The 12297-nt window shown below is 36.1% G+C and overlaps 1 protein-coding gene across 10 annotated transcripts in view; it reads right to left on the bottom strand.

The window, feature by feature from the left end:
• Positions 1–12297, bottom strand: part of NCOA1 (nuclear receptor coactivator 1) — a 246921-nt gene that overhangs the window by 119543 nt on the left and 115081 nt on the right. The window contains exon 1 of one of the 10 annotated variants that reach the window (XM_053587817.1): positions 4792–4972. The exons of the other annotated variants lie outside the window; for them this stretch is intronic. The gene's annotated coding sequence lies outside the window, so the exon portion shown is untranslated. Of the gene's footprint in view, positions 1–4791; positions 4973–12297 lie in introns of those variants that run through there. 10 annotated transcript variants of the gene reach the window in all.

Here is a 12297-nt window from a genome sequence, read left to right as displayed (position 1 = left end):
TCCTTAAGTTGACCTAATTTTCATGGACCAGACATATACCACATGTATACATCAGTACAGTAGGCCTGGTTCCTTATGTCACTCACCTCTGTATGGTTTTTTTCCACCTCTGTATGTTGACCAGTTTGTTTCAGTCTTTTAGGTGGTTAACTAACAGAGGTTCTAATGTATATTTAAGGATTTTTTAAAATGATACTTTGGGTAAACACATGAGAAATACTGGTAACAAAAATGGAAACTATAAAAAAGAAGTAAATGGAAATTCAAGACCTAGATAGTTCAACAACAAATTCTTTTTTTCTTTCTTTTTTTTTTTTTTTTGAGACAGAGTCTCACTATGTCACCCTTGGTAAAGTGCAGTGACATCACAGCTCATAGCAACCTCAAACTCTTGGGCTTAAGCGATTCTCTTGCCTCATCCTCCCAAGTAGCTGGGACTACAGGTACCCACCACAACACCTGGCTATTTTTTTTGTTGTAGTTGTCATGTTGTTTAGCTGGCCCGGACTGGGTTTGAACCCATTAGCCCCAGTGTATGTGATTGTTTTCGGGAGGTAGTGTATGTGGCTGGTGCCCTAGCCGCTGAGCTACAGGCGCCAAGCCACTAGTAGATTTGTGATGGCAGAAAAACAGGTCAGTGAACTTGAAGTTAAAAATGAAGAACAAAGAGAAAAGATTGAGGAGGAAATAAAAACACAGCCCATGTAACCTGTTGGCAGTGTCAAGCATGTAATTTGATTCCCAGAAGGAGGGAAGAAAGAGATTAGGGGGCAGAAATAGCATTTTAGTGAGTAATAACTGAAATTTACAAAATTCAGTGGTGAAAAAAACCCTGTTAAATCCAAGTATCTCATAGACCCCACTGAGAATAAACACAGAAAAACCTATAAAACCAAATCAGAGTCAAACTGTTAAAAAACAAAGAGATAAAGAGAAAATCTTTAAAATAGCCTGAGGAATCACATACAGGAAAACAATTTAAATGATAATGACTTCTCAATGGTAACAATGGAGGCAGGAAATTAAAGGAATGATTACCTCAATGTGTCTAAAGAAAATAAACAAACCTATCAACCCACAATTCTACATCCAGCAAAAATATCCTTCGAAAATATGAAAGCAAAATTAAAAACTCTCTGAGATGACTAAACACCTAAATACTGAGAGAATCTGTTACAGAACAAATATATAAGAAATGCTAAACAAAGATTTTCAGGCTAAAGGGAAATGATGCCAGATAAAGTACAAATCATAAACATGGCTGGGCACCGGGCTTATGCCTGTAATTCTAGCACTCTGGGAGGCTAAGGCAGGTGAGTTGTTTGAGCTCAGGAGCTCAAGACCAGCCTGAGCAACAGCGAGACCCCATCTCTAAAAAAAAATAGCTGGGCACTGTGGTGGGGCCCTGTAGTCTTAGCTACTTGGGTGGGTGAGGCAAGAGGATCTTTTAAGCCCAAGAGTTTGAGGTTGCTGTGAACATAGCACTCTAGTCTGGGGCAACAGAGTGAGACTCTGTCTCAAAAAAAAAAAAAAAAGAAAGAAAGAATGAAATCATAAATATGAGGGTAAATAAGAAGGACTATGTTTTTCATTCTTTTAATTTCTTTAAAAGACAAGTAACTTTATATGAAAAGATGACATATTGTGGAGTTTATAACACAGCAAATGTTCATCATACATTACAATAGTACCACAAAGGATGGATAGGTATTAATAGAATTATATTCTTACAAGGTTCTTACATTTTACATGAAGTAGTATGATATTAACTATAAATAAATTTATATGTTAAACCTACATAAAGGGTGGCGCCTGTGCCTCAGTGGGTAGAGTGCCGGCCGCATATACTGAAGGTAGCGGGTAGCCAGGTATTGTAGCAGGTGCCTGTAGTCCCAGCCACTCGGGAGGCTGAGGCAAGAGAATCACTTAAACCCAAGAATTGGAGGTTGCTGTGAGCTGTGATGCCACAGCACTCTACCGAGGGCAACAAAGTGAACCTCTTATCTTTAAAAAAACAAAACAAGGGGTGGCGCCTGTGGCTCAAGGATTAGGGCGCCAGTCCCACATGCCCGAGGTGGCGGGTTCAAACCCAGCCCCAGCCAAAAAACCACAAAAACAAAAAAAAACAAAAAAAAAAACTACATATAATTCTTAGAGCAATCCCTTAAAAAATATTTTGAAAAGGTAGTGTTTAGGTTTGGTGCCTGTAGCTCAAGTGGCTAAGGCACCAGCCACATACACCAAAGCTGGTGGGTTCAAATCCAGCCTGGGCCTGCCAAACAACGACAACTACAACCAAAAAATAGCTGGGTGTTATGGCAGGTGCCTGTGGTCCCAGCTACTTGGGGAGGCTGGTGCAAGAGAATCGCTTAAGCCCAGGAGTTGGAAGTTGCTTTGAGTGTGATGCCATGGCATTCTACCCAGGGCAACAATTTGAGGCTCTGTCTCAAAAAAAAACAAAACAAAACAAAATAAAGATAGTGTTTAAAAGGTCATAAAGGAATCTGAAAATATAAAAATTGCAGCTAAAATGTTAGCAAAGGAATTTTTAGTATTCTAATAAAAGAACATTGGTAATCCAAAAGAGGCAAGCAAGTAGAAAAAGAATGAAGAACAACAGGTGCCCTAAGCTCAACTAAATCAAGAATTACATTAAATATAAATTGGCTAAAACACTACTACAAAAGGCAAAGACTAGGAGACAAAAGCAAACCTAAACTATACGCTCAATAAGAGATGTAGTGAAAATATAAAGATACAAATAGGTTAAAAGTTTTTAAAATAGAAAAGAATATATTCTGCAAATAATAAGCATAAGAAAACAATCTAAATATTAGCAAAAGTTAATGGACATGGTGGCTTATGCCTCTAATCCTAGCACTATGGGAGGTGGGCCCAGGAAGATTGTTTGAGGTCAGGAGTTGAAGACCAGCCAGAACAAAAGAAAGACCCCTCCACCATCTCTACCATAAATAGAAAAAATTAGCTGGACATGGTGGTGTGTGCCAGTAGTCCCAGTTACTCAAGGGTCTGAGGCAGGAGAATTGCTATAGCCTAGGAATTAGAGGTTGCAGTGAACTGATATGATGCCACTGCATTCTAACCAGGGTGACAGAGTGAGACTCTGTCTCAAATAAATAAATATTAGCAAAAGTAGACTTTAAGACAAAGAATGTAACCAAAAATTGAAAGGGAAGTTTCATAATGATGAAAGAGCCAACTCACCAGGAAGGAACAGAATCATAAATGTTTATGCAAATAACAACTGAGTTTCAAAATGATACAAGAACTGACAAAACATAAAGGAAAAATAGAAAAATTCATACTTATAATTTGAGATCTTAATATCCCTCTCTTGATAACTGATGGAACAATTAGACAAAAAAATCACTATGGAAATAGAAAATTTGATCAACGTTGATAACTAGCTTGTCCCGATTGACATTAGCAGAAAATCATGTCTAATAACTAGCAAATATACATCCACGTGCACATGAATATTATTCAAGATAGAGCATATGGTCAGCCATTGTATTAAAAAAGATAATATATTTCTAAAGGTTGAAATCTTGAAAAGAAAAAAAATTTTTTTTGAGACAGAGTCTCAAGCTGTTGCCCTGGGTAGAGTGCCATGGCATCACAGCTCACAGCTACCTCCAACTCTTGGGCTTGCCTCAGCCTCCCAACTAGCTGAGACTACAGGCACCCGCCACAACCCTTGGCTACTTTTTGATTGTAGTTGTCATTGTTATTTGGCTGGATTCAAACCCGCCAGCTCTCGTGTATGTGGCTGGCACCCTAGCCGCTTGAACTACAGGCGCAGAGCCAAAATTGAAATCTTAAAGTATGTTATTGCACCACCATGGAATTAAATTAGAAGCCATTAGGATGTCTTAAAAAGTCCCAAGTAGATGAAGAATAAACAGCACACCTCTTAATAACCTACAGTCCAAGAGGAAAGTGCAATGGAAATTGGAAAATACATGATTAAAAAATATGACATATCATAATTAGTTGAATAAATCAAAAGCCGTATTCACAAAAGTTTAAAATCGGGTGGCACTTGTGGCTCAGTGAGTAGGGCGCCAGCCCCATATACCGAGGGTGGTGGGTTCAAACCTGACCCTGGCCAAACTGCAACAACAACAAAGTTTAAAATCATAGGTATGAGCTAAAAATAAAGATAATAGCATAATTAATGGAATAAAAATGGACAACTGAAAGAACTAAAACTAAAAGATAAAAATTGCATAAAATTTAAAGAGATTAATCAAGAAAAATTATAAAACACAAATTACCAAAATCATAAATGTAAGAAAGCATGTCACTAAAAATTTTATGAACATAATGTTCTGAACATTATACAAATCAGATAAGTAACTCAGATAAAATGGAAAAAAATCTCTCCAAAAATACAAATTACTAAAACAACTACAAAAAGAAATAAGCTATATATATTAAACAAATCTATCTGTAACTAAAAACAAAACAAAACTCTAGGCCTACCCAGCTTTACAGGTTAAGTTCCATCAAACATTTAAGGAAGTAAAAAAAGCAATCATCCACATTTTCAGGAAAATATAAGAGGGATTCTTCCTAACTTGTTTTATTGGGCAAGAAGAACCCTAATATCCGGACCTGTTCTGTTATTACCAGAAAAGAAAATCAGCCTCATGAATACAGATGTGAAATATCAAACTGAATCCAGCCATACATAAAAAAGGTAACAAACCATGATTAAGTGGTATATTCAAGAAATGTAAGATTGCTTTACAAAAATAAAAATCATACCTCGACGCCCATAGTTCAGTGAGTAGGGTGCCAGCCACATGCACCAAGGCTGGCAGGTTCGGCCCGGCCTGGCCCAGGCCTGCTAAATAACGACGACTGCATCCAAAAAATAGCCAGGCGTTGTGGTGGGCACCTGTAGTCCCAGCTACTTGGGAGGCTGAGGCAGGAGAATCAAGAGTTTCTCCTTAAGCCCAAGAGTTTGAGGTTGCTGTGAGCTGCTGTGAAATCATGGCACTCTACTGGGGCAACATAGTGAGACTCAGGAAAAACAAACAAAAAAATCAATCTAATTAATTTATCAGAATTTTTAAAGGATATATAAACACCCCCAATAGATCCACAAAAAGCATATGACAAAGTTCAACACCCATTTATGGTAAAACTCTCAGCAAACTAAGAATTAAAAGTCACTCTTTTAAGCTGATAGGAAGGTCAATGAAAAACCTACAGCTAGTATTTTATGTAGCAGTGAATATTGCAAGTTCTCCTACTACAAGTAATAAGGCAAGAATGTTCACTCTCAACACTTCTATTTATCGTTGCATTGGACGTAGTAGAGGTCCTACTCTGTGCAATACGACGAGAAAATGAAATTTAAAAGGAATTTTGGAAACGAAGAACTAAATATTGTCTTTACTCAAATGAAAATTATTTTTTGTACATAATCTAAGGAATCTAAAAAAACACATTACAATTAAGTGAACTTAGCAATTGAACAATATATAAAGGTGAATACAGAAAATGAATTTGGTAAGGTGAATTCACAAGGTGAACATCCAAAAATCAGTTGTTCCTATACAAATGTAGAAAACAATTGGAAAAAAAATTTAAAAACAATTTTATTTTTATTTATAATAGCATCAAAAATATAAAATTCCTGGAATTAATTTAACAAAAGATAAGACAAGACTTATACAATTAAAATTATTAAACTCTGCTGAAAGAAACAAAAGAGACCAAAAATGGATTCAAAGACTGAATAGTGCTAAGATGTCAATTATCTCCTGAATTAATTCATATATTCAAAAAGAAAGAGTGGTATACTTTAAGCATATCCAGTACGTGCATTATCAATGAGTACTAACCTCTTTTTATTTTAGAATATATTTGTAATGGGTTTTTTAAATGCTTCTTTTGGGTTTTGCTTTTTATATAAAAACCATATTTTCTCTGAATCTTGATGATTTTCCCCCAGTGGTGAGTCCCATATTAAAGTGGAAAATGTTATTTCAATAGACTACTGAATGATCTTATCACCTGGATCCTTCCCTCTTTTTATCCCTCTAAATTAAGTGCTTTTTACATTTTTAATTTTCTTCTTTGATTTAAACCTAAACTTCAAAATCCAAAGAAATTTGCAATTCCATATTTTTAAATAGCATTTAAATCCCTATGTGCAAGTTGACTCCATGGATTGTGACCTTTAGAAAATGAGGAAAATCCTGCAATCCCATTACTGGGCATCTACCCAGAAGGAAAAAAATCCTTTTATCATAAGGACACTTGTACTAGACTGTTTATTGCAGCTCAATTTTCAATCGCCCAAAATGTGGAAACAGCCTAAATGCCCACCAACCCAGGAATGGATTAATAAGCTGTGGTATATGTATACCATGGAATACTATTAAGCCATTAAAAAAAATGGAGACTTTACATCCTTCGTATTAACCTGGATGGAAGTGGAAGACATTATTCTTAGTAAAGCATCACAAGAATGGAGATTTTGATCAATTTTGATCAATTTTGATATGAGGACAATTAATGACAATTAAGGTTATGAGGGGGGGGAAGCAGAAAGAGGGACGGAGGGAGGGGGGTGGGGCCTTGGTGTGTGTCACACTTTATGGGGGCAAGACATGATTGCAAGAGGGACTTTACCTAACAACTGCAATCAGTGTAACCTAGCTTATTGTACCCTCAATGAATCCCCAACAATAAAAAAAAAATAAAAATGGGGAAAATCCATCTTCCATTAGCAATGGCTTGCCTTATGTGATTCCTATCAAAAGAAACTGTGGTTTAATGTTCTATCTCTCTCTCTTTTTTAAACATTGTTGACTTAAAGTCTATTCTATCTGATATACATATAACTTAATGTTTATCTCTGTAAGAAAGTCAAAGAAACCTGCAAACCTCTTAATGACACTGGATACTCTCTACTCTCATCCTGGTATATCAACTGTGAAACGTGATGAAAGTAATTTGCTACTAATAACAAATAAAATACTAGGAATTTATACAGTATTTATTTTAATAAAATTTGTACAGACTCAAGTTTATCTTTATTATAACATGACTTATCTTCTTTAGGATCTACTTTAGGCTAGGGAAAGAAATGAATAAAATCAGACAAAATTCCCACTGTGCCGGGGCAGGTTAGAAACAATGTCATTCAGTAGTGTGTCGTCATAACCATTAACCCTAGTGGCAATTACAAATTATTTTAGTAACAAGAGCTATGATTCAATAATAATTTCCAGACTCTTAGCAATTTTACGCCGAAGAAAATTTAAGGAAGAAGATGGCACTAAAAATTTGTATTAAAAAAATAAGTTTTTTCTTTGGAAGAGACCGCAAGATTTTCATGACTTTCATGAAAGAATGATGCTACCAACTTTCTTATTAATGATGACACAAAAGACCTTACCCCCACCCCACCCCCACGTCCCCTGGGTTCGCCCAGCCCCTCTCGCAATTCTCCCGGCTGGTCCCGCCCCTCTCCCTCCCCTAGCTCTAAAATAAATTAGCCACAGAGGGGGGGAAAAAGAGAAAAAAAAAAATGATGACACAAAAGATCTGTGTTCTCCAAATTTAAAAAAATAAGTTTTTTCTGTGGAAGAGACTGCAAGATTTTCACGACTTTCATGAAAGAATGATGCTACCAACTTTCTTATTAATGATGACACAAAAGATCTGTGTTCTCCAAATTGAAGATGAAAATGATGTAAGTAAAACTGAAATCAAGCCATCTATATTCATGTTAAAGATGTTGCAAATATTTAAAAACCTTGGAAACATTGACTTCTCCATGGTATCTACTTGCTTTTCTTATTAACACTATGTGTGAAGAGGAGACCTAGAAAAAAATGAAAACTTTTAAAAATAAAGTTGTTTACTTTTTTATAATAGAATATTTATTCATTTTCCTTTTAAATCGTTCATGTAAAAGACTGATTTTACCATTCTTATGATTACAAAATGATTTTTTTAAGTCTGTTTTTTTTTTTTTTTTTTTTGAGACAAAGTCTCACCCCGGGTAGAGTGCTGTGGCATCATTACAGCTCACAGCAACCTCAAACTCTTGAGCTCAAACTGAGCTCCTCCTGAGTAGCTGGGACTAAAGGTGCCCACCATGACATCTGGGTAGTTTCTTCTGTTTTTGGTAGGGTGAAGGTAGCAGATGGTCTCACTCTTCCTCACGCTGGTTTCAAACTCATGAGCTCAAGCAGTCCACCCACCTTGAGCTCCCAGAGTGCTAGGATTACAGGTGTGAGCCACCACACTCAGTCTACAAAATGATTTTTTAATGAAAAACTTGCAGTCTCTCTTCAGAAAAAACCTTATCTCTTAATACAATGTCTTAGGTGTTCTCAAAAATCCAGGTAAATTTATGGGTGCTGTTAAAAGACATTATAATTGAAAAGATATGGAAACTGTTGCTCTGTGACCAGAGCAAGACCTCTGAGGGAAAACTGGCTGGGAAATATATCTGGGCACTAGTAAGTTTTTAGAATTCTACCAGTGGACCAGTAATAAAGAGAACCATCACTACCTCGGGGAAAAGTCTCTTGTATATGTGCAATAAGACATAAAGAAGAATGTTCATCCCAGCGATATTTATGAGAAAAAATAGAACAATACAAATGCTCACCAATAATAGAATGGATTGGTAAACTCTGGAATATTAATACAATAAAACCTCACACACTAGTGACATAAATTAACCAAGTTTCAGCTATCCACATCTGCCTATAGACAACCCAAAAGTGAGACAAAACTTGTAACTAGTCAAGAATTGTTAAGAGAATAAATGTTTAATATTTTAAGTTACTAAACGTGTCCAGCACATGGTAAATGTTGTGGAAGTGTTTGATTAATTTAATTTAATCAAACCAAATTTAATTTTCCTTCTACTTGGCAGCCATCTTTTTAATAAATGATAGCAACCATCATGGTTTTTCCCCCTTAGTTGGGTATCACACATTCTTTTAATTATCTGTTGTATCCTCCTGTTTCAGTAACAAATATTCAGGATATTTTAGGTACTTTCATATTGTTTTTTATTTTTAATTCTTATTCTGCTTCTAGGAAGATATTACTGCTAAAATTCAAGGTTTTAAGATAAAATTAAAAAAATATACAGTAAGAAGACAATCCAGAGTACTTTTTTTTTTTTTTTTTGTGGTTTTTGGCCAAGGCTGGGTTTGAACCTACCACCTCCAGCATATGGGACTGGCGCCCTATCCCTTTGAGCCACAGGCGCCGCCCCCAGAGTACTTTTTATATCCATTTTTACTTCTTGCTCCTTTTTTAAAAAGGCAGATTTATAAACTTATGTAAATTGTTAACAATCTGTATATCAACTACTAAAACTAAATTTTTAATGGCTCATACCAATTATTACATTTAAAGAGTTAAAAACTGAAAAGCCTAGTCTAGTGAATTTCTGATATAAATATTACTGATTTATAGATGCAGTATAAAATCATCTGTTTTGGAGACAAATTATTCTTGAAGGAGTGTTCCTACTCTTTTGTGCTCAATTCTAACTCCATAGCTATAACTATAGCTATTCACCTCTTTACTAAGTTCTAAACTAAACTCCTCTATTCACCCCACTGCTCTCCCAAACCTAGATCACCCTTGAAAACTTTTCTACTCTCACACCAACCTAATCCCACCTAATCAAGTCCCACCTAATCTATTTTTTTTTAAATCATGAATCCACACAATACAAATTTGATATCCTATTCCTGTTTATGCCCATTCTGTGGGGTTTTACTTTATTTACACAAATCTAGAACTCACAGCACAGCCACTCTCCTCAAAGTATAATGTTTTAGCCAAACTGTTCTGTCTGTCTTTCTTTTTTCTTTTTTTAATTTTATTTTTATTTCCTTGCTTATTTTCTATTTCTTTGCTTTTGGGGGGTGGTTGTTGAGAAAGACTCCCACCCTATGCTGTGAGCAGAGTGCAATGGCGTCAAAGCTCACTGCGACCATGGACTCAAGCTGTGGTCATCCCACTGCCCCAGCCTCTGGAAGCTGATGGGATTACAGGCGTGAGCCACTGCACCCGGCAACACACTGGTCTTTCTTAAGTTCCTCTTATTCCCCAATCTTTTTTCCTCCCTCCAAGACATTTCCTACAATATAGTATTCTCTGCTGTGAATCAGTCCTGATATCTTCTTCACCTATCCAATTCCTATTCATTGTTCAAACTTAGATAAAATTGTATTTCTCTTACCCCAATAATCTATACCAGCCCTCCATTATACTTTCACAGCACTTTCTACATTTGATTCATAGCATTTTAAACAACTTTTATTTACATATATGTTGTATGACTATGTATTTATTACTTATCTCCCTCACTAAACTGTAAACTCCAAATGGATATTTTTAATTTGGCACAGAGTAGGTATACAACATTTAAAAAAAACTAGGGCTTGAGTATGGTGACTTGTGGCTGTAATCCTAGCATTTTTGGAGACCAAGATGGGAGGATCACTTGAGGCCAGGAATTCAAGATGAGCCTGGTCAACAGAGACCACATCTCTATAGAAAGTAAAAAATTAGCAGGCAGTCGTGGTGCATGCCTGTAGTTCCAGCTACTCAAGAATTTGAGATGCTAGGATCACTTGAGTCCAGGTGTTGGAGGTTGCAGTGAGCTATGATCACACCACTGTACTCTAGCTGAGTGACGGAGCAAGATCCTGACTCTTAAAAAAAAAATTAATTTGTGGAATTAACATACCTGCTCTAATTCAACAATGCTACAATGGTTAAAAGTTCTAAGAAGATGAAGACTGTTAAACTGGTCAGAGGACATTACAAATCTTTCTATGCAAAGCAAAGAGTAATATCAATTGTATGGGGGGGGGTTATTATATTAATAATAAACCAGATTATTAATATAAGGAATTAGGTACAGGTTTGGAGGTAAGAACAAAAATAAGGAAAATTGAAACAAATCAGTAAAACTACTAGATTAGTCTCCGTAATTGGAGGAAAACCATTTCTGTTGCGTCATTCTGCCGTTAATTTCTTTCTCTGTTTTTGCCTCAAGGTAACAGAAAACACTAGGGTATTACAGAAGGTCTGCATTTAAACAGCTAAAAATTAAACATAATATCTAAACTGCAAGTATTTAGTTCTTTCCCAAAGAGTGATTCTACTATGTTGGAAAGCAGCTATTGAGGACTATTAAACCCAAGCTGTTCTAAGTCTCTCAAACACTATAGAGCAGGATACTCAGATAGGATTTTAATTTCCAATACAGATTTTATGTGTGTTAAAGATGGCAGTCTACTGCAGCCTAAAACAATGCAAGGATTAAATTACTTTAGCTAAGAGTTAAAATTGGCATATATTGGCTTGGCACCCGTAGCTCAGTGAGTAGGGCGCTAGCCACATACACCAAAGGTGGCGGGTTTGAGCCCAGCCTGGGCCTGCTAAACACCAATGACAACTGCAACCAAAAAATAGCCAGGCGTTGTGGCAGGCGCCTGTAGTCCCAGTTGTTTGGGATGCTGAGGCAAGAGAATCGCTTAGGCCCAAGAGTTTGAGGTTGCTTTGAGCTGTGATGCCATGGCACTCTACTGAGGGTGACATAGTGAGACTCTGTCTCAAAAAATAAATAAATAAAATTGGCATATACATACTTTATCAAGTATTTGTGTTACTATTTTTTTCTATGTGCAGTTCTATCTACTTCACACTGTTAATGGACAAAGACAGTTTTACCACGTCTTTGTACCTCTTAAGGGTACCAAAGAATAGATAATAAAGTTAACTATAAAATTATTTTTATCTTTTTATTGTATTTCTAAATTACATATTACCTTTTAAAATCAAGTAGTGAACAATCATCATATGTGCCTAGAGGTTTTAATGAGTAATTCCAGTTTTTGGAATGCAAAGTTATGAGTATTCTCAGTCATAACAAAATTGGTGTTCAAATACCTCTTGTATTAACCTGGATAGAACCAGAGACCATTTTTTCTATCACAAGAATGGAAAAACAAATACCACATGGAACTAATTAATCACTTATGTGCACCCATAGAACACTCACCAAAAATCAAGTAGGTGATGGGGGAGGGAGTGGCTAAGTTCATACCTACTGATTACAATGCACACTATCTAAGTAATGGATACAAATATAACTTTGACCCAAACAGTACAAAAGCAATGTATGCAACCAAAACATTTATATCCCTGAGCTACCATGCCATGGCACTCTACCCAAGGCAACAAAGTAAGATTCTGTCTCAAAAAAAAAAA

Source organism: Nycticebus coucang, chromosome 4 (assembly GCF_027406575.1).
Source record: "Nycticebus coucang isolate mNycCou1 chromosome 4, mNycCou1.pri, whole genome shotgun sequence".
NCBI lineage: Eukaryota > Metazoa > Chordata > Mammalia > Primates > Lorisidae > Nycticebus > Nycticebus coucang.
Note: the sequence above shows the minus strand (reverse complement) of the source record. Positions and strands in the feature narration are given on the sequence as shown.